Raw genomic sequence first — 9,358 nt, 5'->3', positions numbered from 1 at the left:
ACCACTGCCATTGTTTTTGTCTTCATTGCTGTGTAAAATATACACTTTTAACTATTAAATGAGGAACTCCAGCCAAAGTACATCTGGAAGAAAATAAAAATCAATGCTGATTATAGCTGCTAAAGAAGCTACAGGTTACCCATGGTTGCAGAAAGTAAATATGTGAGTAGATGTGCAATTTATATTCTTAGTAATATTTATAAGAAATTTAAATGTTAAGTGCTGATAACGGTGGCATTATGTTATTTTCAAGAACAGAGATGTTTGTAAATACCAACTCAAAAATTCACCATATATCAGAGTAATAGACAATGGTAATGTACAAATTTGGAAATACCTGTGACAGCTTACCTAACTAGTGTAGAAAGATGGGATATAGCCTAACACCCGTGGTGTTATTTTTCCATATTCTCAGGAAGGAACCAGAGAGAATCAGAGAGTTTTTTGAGTAGAGTTAACAGTGTAGTGTGCTGGTTCTCAAAGGTGAGCACTGCTCCTCCTGGGGACATTTTGCAGGTAAGATCAAAGTGTTTTTCATAGTCACCATGATTCAAGCATGTTCCTAGCATTTAATGGATATAGGCTACAAACACTTTTTACTGCAATGCAAGGGACAGTCCAGTACAGTAAATATATTTTCAGTATTCTGCAGGACATTCAAACATCTGGCCAGATATGCCCATTAACAAAACAAACTGTTTTATTATACACATTTAATTACACATGGTAATAACAATCATTATAATAACTATCAACCACGATAATGTCAGAAACTCACCTGAGCTGGAAGAGAGCTGAGTCGTCAGATGTTGAGCTGTGGTTTAAAGCCACAAGCCAAAAATAAAAGAGGAAAGTCTTACTTGCTGCAAGAGCACAAGCAAGGGTCTCAGACCTGAAAAAACACAGACCTTCTGTTTCATTTTCACCCACAGAATGGCATGCAGGTCAAGGGTCAGGTGGACCAGCAGAGATGTGGAGGCCAACTTACTGCCGAGGGAGGCCAGAACAAAACGCTCCAGTGGTTTCATAAACTCTGAGATGGGGACTAAGTCAGAGTGGGGAGAAGTGTCACCAAGATGTCTTCCTCCTCCCCTATAAGGAGACTGGGACAGAGGCCCCAGATGAACAGATCTAGGAAAGAAGGCACCAGGACAACATGTGTAAGAGCATGACCAGCCAGCGGGCCTGAGACCTTGGCTTTAGCTCCCTCCAGGGGCTGCAGTGCACTGGCTGTGCCCCTATTCTGGTGTGAAGAGGGCAATTTTCCCCTGTAAGACTTTCCAGGTAAAACCTTTCTAACTGCCTGTAATCAGACCTGAAAAAACTCACATAGGTTTGTCACCAAGAACCAAATTGCTCCGAGAATGCTTTTCTAGCACCTATTATGGGCAAGGAATTCTAAGTATTTTACAAAGATAAGTCATTTAATCTTCATAAAATACAACTAGATTCATGGGGAGGTACAAAATACACATAAGATACATGCTGATACACACACAATACACATATGATACATGCTGATTGTATATCTGCATGTATGTTATGTGCATTGCGCGGATGTGGTATTCGAGTTGTCAGTGCCTCATACCTGTATCTCTGCATTGTTCCACACTACACAAAACTAACCATCTGACTATGTAGCTATAAGCTCCTGGTGTCACGCTGAGTATTAAAATATTGAAATGTGTATTATTTTCTAGTTCACTCACTTCAGGTTTTTCATTGGAAGTCAAGCTTTTAAGGTATAATTTAGTACACTAGGCTGATATTACCATTTCCATTTTACAAATGAGAAAATCGAGGCACACAGATATTTAAATAATTTGCCCAATATCACAGAGTGGGGAAGTAGCAAAGCCAAGATTTTCTCTCAAGAAATCTGGCCTGAAACTCCCTGCTATAAATCACAATAGGATACTCATTTGATTTTTCTGAGCCTAAAATCAAATTACATTTTCATATCAACACTGAATATTGTTATATGGCTGTAATATACAGTGAGAGTTCTAGAAATGTTACTACCATATAAAATGTGATTAGATGTGAGACTGTTGTACTTTTGTTTTAAAATTTGCCGAGAATCGTTCATATTTCAGAAATTCACATTTCTAGTAGCAACATTAACGGTAGTGTTTGAGTTGTCAATACATCATGCCTGTATCACTGCATTTGTTCCACACTACATAAACAAAAGCATCTGACTATGTAATTATAGCCCCCAGTGTCATGCTGAGTATTGAAATATTGAAATGCGTATTATTTTCTAGTTCACTCCATTCAGGTTTTTCACAGGAAGTCAAGTTTATTAAGGTATAATTTAATACAATAACATTCAGACTTTTTCTATGAATTCTGACAAACACATACAGCTGTGTAGGCAGCAATTGAGATTTGGAACCATTCCATCAACACTCCAAATTCTTCCTCTACTTCTTTGGAGATCTCATCTTCCTCACAATACACGTATGATGCATTCTAATACACAAAAAATGTGTACCAGTAGTTCATTCACTCTTAATACTGAAGAGTATTTCATTAAATGGATGCCTCTCAGCTGTTTATCCCTTCATCCACTGAAGAACATTTGAGTTGGTTTTGGTTTGAGATAACTATAAATAAAGCCTCTATCAACATTCCTATTCAATTTGTGTGTGTGTGTGTGTATGTTTATATGAACATCAATTTTTATTTATGTTGAATAATGATGACCTAAGAGTAAAATTGCTGGGTTTTATGATAAGCATATATTTAACTTTATAAAAAACTGGTAAATTGTTTTGCAAAGACCCGATATCATTTGACATTCCAACTAACGGTCTACGAGAGTATCATTTAATTTGCATCCCCACCAGCTCTTGATTCAATCAGGATTTTTTAAATTGCTTCCAATTGACATGTAGTATATCACATTGTGGTTTTAATTTGAATTTGCCTAATGACTAATAATGTGAAGCACTTTTTCATGTGTTCATTTGTGCTATACATCTTCATTTGTGAACTGTCTGTTCAAAAATGTGCCCAATCTTTTACTGGGTGGTTTCTTAGTATTGCTTGTTGAGATTTCTTAATATATTCTAGATACAAGTGGCTTATTAAATATTTGTTCTACAAAATTTTGTTCCAATTTATGGCTTTTCTTTTCATTTTCTTAGCAATGCCAATTGAATAAAGGTTTTAAATTTTGATAAAATCAAATGTATAAAGTTTTTTATTTATAGTCTATGCTTTGGCTATTGTGTCTAAGTCTTCTCTAAGAACAAAAAGATTTCTATTCAGTGGTTGACTCCAGTAATTTTATATTTTAGGGCTTAAAATTAGGTCTTTGAGGTAGGAAATATGGGTTTAAGATTATTTATTTATTTATTTATTTTTAAATTTTTAAACTTCTTATTTGCACATTAAAAAAATTGTGCATTTCGATAATTAAAATCATTTGAACAACAACAACAACAAAAAATGGCACTCTGATTAAACTGCATTACAGCCTGTAGGGCACCTTGGGCCAGCTTGGTTTTACTCTAGATTTCACTGTCGTCCCACCCCCACTTCTTCCACCCCACTTCTTCCTTCACAACATGCAAGTTCTTTCCTTCCCTGCCAGCCAGATAGACAGGCGGGAGAGGCAGGCGCGGCCTTCGTCGTCAGTAGTTCTTTGATGTGAAAGGGGCAGCACAGTCATTTAAACTTGATCCAACCTCTTTGTATCTTACAAAGTTAAACAGCTAAAAGAAGTAAAATAAGAAGGCAATGCTTGTGGAATGTACAGTGCATATTGGCGGCGCATGCCTCATTACGATTCGCCTGCTTGCTTCTCCTGTTCAATCGTTTCTTTGGAAGGCAGTGGATTTTTCTCTTGCGTCTCTGTCTTCTTCAGTTTCGACTTACGGAATTTCTCGATCTCAGCCATATCGGGTTTGTCAGACATGGTCGCGGAGGAAAAGCGGAGTGAGGCGCACGAAAACAAGCGAAGTCTGATCTGCACAGTGGCCACCACCGAGTTCAGATCATTTATTTTTATTTGGACATTCAATTGTTCTAGAATCAGTTTTAGAAAACATGATTTCACCTTAAAATTGCCTTGCACCTTTGTCCAGAATAAATTGGCCATATATATGTGTGTCTGTTTGTAGTCTTTATCGGGCCTCTATTAATCTAGGTATGTATCTTTTTGACAAGACTATACTCTCTGGATTACTGTGCCTTTATAGTAAGTCTTGGACTCAGCTAGTATGAGTCCTCCAACTTTGTTCTTCTTGTCGAAATTGTTTTGACTCTTCTGTTTCCTTTATTTTACCACAGAAGACTCAGACTCAGCCAGCCTATCTTTAAAAGTTCAGGTTTTTTTTTTTTTTTTTTTTTTTTTTTTGATTGTGTTGAATGTATAGGCTAGTTTGTGGAAAATGGATATCTCAACAATACTGGGTCTTTCAAATCATTCACATGATATATCCTTGGATTTAGGTTTTCTTGGTTTGTTTTGTTTTGTTTAACAACGTTAAACTTTTCAGTATTCAGATCTCGGACTCATATTGTTCAATTCATGTCTAAGGGTTTCATTGTAAATAGCACCGCTTCATTTAAATTTCCATTTTTTTTGTTGACAGAATATGAAAATATATTTGATTTTTAATAATATTTGATATATCCTGCAAAAGGAGTAAATTACAGCACCAGTCAAAGGTTTAGGAGACTGCAGGCACAAAATGCATTTGATTATAATTTTATGAGACCCTAAGCTGAAAGTTCAAAGTCAAGTAACTCTTGAATTTCTGATGCACAGAATCTGTGTGATAATAAATGTGTATTGTTTAAAGCCACTAAGTTTTGGGATAATTTGTTTTGCAGCAGTAGGTAACTAATGCAGTTGTCTTCATCGCACTCCTGCATTCCAATTTCCCCATTGTAATTTTACACTTAGAGGTGATGAGGGGTGAGGAGGCAGTAATCCACCACCTGTGGCTTTAGGTCTTCGCTGCATACCTGCTCCTTTTGCTCTTGACTCTTTGTAGCAATAGGTTATGTGTGACGACAAGCTCATTAGCCTGGTGCTAGGAGCAGAAAGTCTGGAATTCTGGTACAGCTTCTGTCTTAGGCACGCCCTGAGCTCCTGGGTTTCTAGGGTGAGACTTTTTTCTTCCCTATGGTTGTCAAACTGCCTCATATCTTTGATGAGACTTGTGTAGTAGACTGATTTCTGCCTTTCTCCCCGGAACAGGAGATCACTCAAATTTCCGGATCTGGGATGATTCTCTGCCTCCCTCTACCCCATCCGGGGATGGAGAATTTCTCCTTTTACCCCTCTGTGAGCCACAATTAAACTTTCCCAAGCACTTTGAAGTTTTTGTTTCCTAGATTTCAGGAGGAGGGCCAGCTGAAGCAGCAGCAGCTCCTCCCCTTCTCTAAGCATTTACCACTGAAGGAGGCTTTCTCCAGTCTCTGGCCCCATTCCCTACCTTTTTTTTTTTTTGTGGGTACTCAGAGGGGATTCATGGAAAAGAGCCTATGGGTGGCTTTCAGGTCGGCAGTTCTATACTTTCATGATAGCCCACACTTGGACATTAGCAACACATTACATATCTCACCTAAATTCTTTTTCCAGATCATACAGGGGGTCCTCTTTCTGTGCTCTGCCACAGTGAGTCAGAACTTCTGGCCTTGCTCTCCTTGGAGACACCTACCTTGCTTTACATTTCAGGATAAGCAATAGCTCCGTTAGCTCACCTCTCTGAAACAATTAAGAAACGTTATATTATCTGGTCTTTCCTCATTGTTAAGGGGGAAACAGTGGTCTTTCAAGCATATACATCCTAGGCAGAAGTAGAATCTTTTAACTAATTTGTATACTTACTTTTTTTATATGTCTTTTATTTAATCACTAAGGTATGACAAAATTGGCTTGTTTTTTAAGTGAATAGGTAACAGTACTATTTGTGAAATTCATTTTCTGTAACTAAATTAAATATTCTTTTTTCCCAAATACTTTAAAAATATTTTCTATTTGCTAATTATAAAAAGCAGAGGTAGTAGGCTACCTTCAGAAGGTTGTTACAATTTGGAAAGAACAAGTTTCTCATTTGTTCAGCTTTATCCTGAAGGCAGGTCACAGTTGGCTGCACTGCCCTATAGTTAAAACTTCAATATACAAGTAGCAAACAATTAAACAATATATTTAAAAGAAAATTTCAATTATAAAGGCATAAGAAAACACAAGAGTCTTAGTAACAAAAATTTACCAAGTGATGTATAATCCTGAAAGGTTCTCCTACTCTGAAAACTTCAAAATGTTGCTTAGAAAATGTAATACCACTAGAAATGTGTACGTGTGTATGTCTAAAAATTCAATATTAAGATATCAATTTTATTTAAATTCATCTGTAAGTCACCAAAACCTCAATCATATCCTAATAGTATGTTGGGATTAAATTTGTAAGTTGATATCAAAATATGAGTAAATGCAAAGAATGGAGACTAGGTGAAGGTAGTTTTTAAAATGAAGTACACGCTTGGAAGATGTATTAATCTTATTTCAAAGATTAATTATAAAGCTTCAATAATCAAAATAATGTGTCATAAGCATAAAGATAAAGAATCCAGAAATAGATTCAAGCCTATATGGTCAATCAAGCTTTGACAAAGGTGCCAAGACAACCCAATGGAGAATGGAAAGCCTTTTTAACAAATAGTTCTGAAGCAACTAATCTGTATTTTAGAAAAAGAAGAAACAGAAGGGGAAGGAGGAGGAGAAGGAGGAGAAGAAAGGAGAAGGAGGAGGAAGTCCATCGCCTCACACACAAAAAGTGGACATAAAATAGATAAAAAAATCTAAATGTAAAAGCAAACTTAACTGAACTTCTAGAGAAAAACATTATGTTAGAGAAGTTCCCTAGATATGATACATCAAATTAATTATAAAAAGTAATCACTGATATTTCCAAAGTTAAAATATTTTGCTGTTGTAAAGAAACAAGAGAAAACATACACTCTTAAAAGACAGACTTGGAGAAAATACAATACATTAACAAAAGGGTTTATCCAAAAATATATAAAGAACACTGACAAATGAAAAGAGAGTCAATTCAATTTTGAAAAATGTGTAAAATACTGATTTGGCATTTCACAAAGAAGATATATGAATTATGAATAAGCAAATAAAAAGATTCTCAACATCATTAGTTATTAGGGTATGCAAATTAAAACCACAACGAGATAGTCCTCCGTGAGTACTGAGTGGCTAATAATTTAAAAACTGATAACACCAAGGACTAGCCTGAATGTGTAGGAATAGAAACTCTCATATGTTTCTGGAGGGAGTATAAAATGATGCGACGAATTTTGAAAACTCTTTGGAAGTTTCTCCAAAAGTTAAACATATATCAATTTAAGAACAGTCCATTCAACTCCTAGGTATTTTTCTTTTCACTAAAGAAAAACAAAAACATATGATTACACAAAGATTTTCATGAATGTGCATAGCAGCATAATTCACAATAACCAAACATGAGAAACAATCCAAATTTCTGAAAGTTGACTGGATAAACAGCATAGAGCATATTTATACAATGTAATATTATTGTACGGCAAAAATGGTCAAACTAGTAATACATGCAACAGCATGGATGTGTCTCAATATCACTATGTTGAGTGAAAGAAACCATACCAAATAGAATACAGTCTCATTCCATTTTTATAAAATTTTATAAAATTCACACCAATATATAATATCAGACAGCTTATCAGTGGGTTTTCTCCAATAATGAAGAGGGTGATGGATTGCAAACGAGCATGAAAAATCTTTCAGATGTGAGGAAAATCTCTATGTTAATGGCAATAGTTGTTTTACAAGCATGTACACCTTTCAAAAGTTATGTAATCGTACAGGTTAAATGGACACAATTTATGTTACTTAAGTTATACTTCAATGAAGTTAAATTTTTAACATGTTGAATCCAAGAGGATTGAGATCTCTAGGTGTAGGTAGAAAACAAACATTCAAATGAAAATCATTAACTTCACTATAGAAATATCTGTACTCTAATAATGAATATTTATTCTAGCAATCTAATTGTGTAATATTCAAAGTACCTGAGCCTTCTTTTCTCCCTCTGTAAAAGGGAGATAATGTCTAGCTGTCTGATGTACCATGAAGTGAATATAAAATATGTAAAACATAATATATAGCAGATATTTGCTTCTGCTATTTTATTTTTGAAAGGCTATTATTTTTGCTTGTCTTGAATGTTACTTGTGTATGACTCCAATTCCTTGGATTAGTGTTCCTGCTATACAGCTACCCTTTTAAATCTAAGTATTTTTTCCACTCAGTTTGAAATGTTTCCCTTTTTTATATTTACCATTCACAGACGTTTATTGACTCAATGGCATTTACTTATAGAATAAGAATTGCATTAGTTTCATACAGGAATGTTTAATGTCTAAATTCTGAATTGCATATATATATATATTATACTCACCTATATATACATACATATACCTATGAATAAGTAAGAATTTATTGAATAATAAAATGCAAATGCCAAAGACTACATCATAATATAGTAGTCAAAGAGGGAGCACATCAATTATTTAAAAAGGAACATTTTTATAAGAAACCTGGGGTACAGAAACTGTGACTTCGCTTCCTATGAATTCCTAAATGCATGCTTTCTTTGCCTTCTGACACATCCAAATGAGTTCTCAAAACAATTCGAAAAGCCAGTTGAGGGGAATATAAAGACTTCAGCATGTTAATCTGGAATATATATATATATATACGGAATTTAAATCCTCAAAGCTGATCCATATCCAAAGGAAGTAATCTATGATTCTGCATCATTTAACTTTATTTCTACATTTAATAACGTAGAGCTACTACCTAAGGAATTACTAGCAGATTCAGCACCCATGAAAGGAAGAGTTTTCTACTTTGATTTGCTCACCGGCAGGGACTCTGGCATTTGCAGCTAGGAGGTGTCACTTTTAGCAAAATTGTGGCTCTCACAATAGACCCTAAGGCATACTCTGTCCACTGAGGAAGACACTTCTTTACTTTTTAAATTACGTTCCTATTTTCCCTTTTCTTGTAGACATGTCTCAGTAAGCAAAGTTTTGTTTTGTTTTTCTTCACTTCTGGGTATGCCACAGTTTCATGTAACATGAGCCTTAAATAAGGATTTATCAATAATAAATAATGACATACCTTCAGGTACTGACTACTGCTTCTATTCTTTACATATATCATATTTAATTCTCGTGGACACTTTGGGAGATAGATACTGACTATTCCCTTCATTTAATTTATGAAAAAAGTGGGTCTTAGACATTTTTTATTCTCAAGAGCTAGTTTGAAAGCTGGAATGTG

General features: G+C 35.1%; 1 pseudogene across 1 annotated transcript; it reads right to left on the bottom strand.

Moving 5' to 3' along the window:
* Window positions 1-3,452: 3,452 nt before the first annotated feature.
* LOC111538124 lies at window positions 3,453-4,009 on the bottom strand (annotated as a pseudogene). Its single transcript, XR_002730227.2, has one exon. The product of XR_002730227.2 is annotated as a thymosin beta-4 pseudogene (transcript).
* Window positions 4,010-9,358: the final 5,349 nt, after the last annotated feature.

The sequence above is a fragment of the Piliocolobus tephrosceles genome, chromosome 6, assembly GCF_002776525.5.
Source record: "Piliocolobus tephrosceles isolate RC106 chromosome 6, ASM277652v3, whole genome shotgun sequence".
Classification (NCBI taxonomy): Eukaryota; Metazoa; Chordata; class Mammalia; order Primates; family Cercopithecidae; genus Piliocolobus; species Piliocolobus tephrosceles.
Note: the sequence above shows the minus strand (reverse complement) of the source record. Positions and strands in the feature narration are given on the sequence as shown.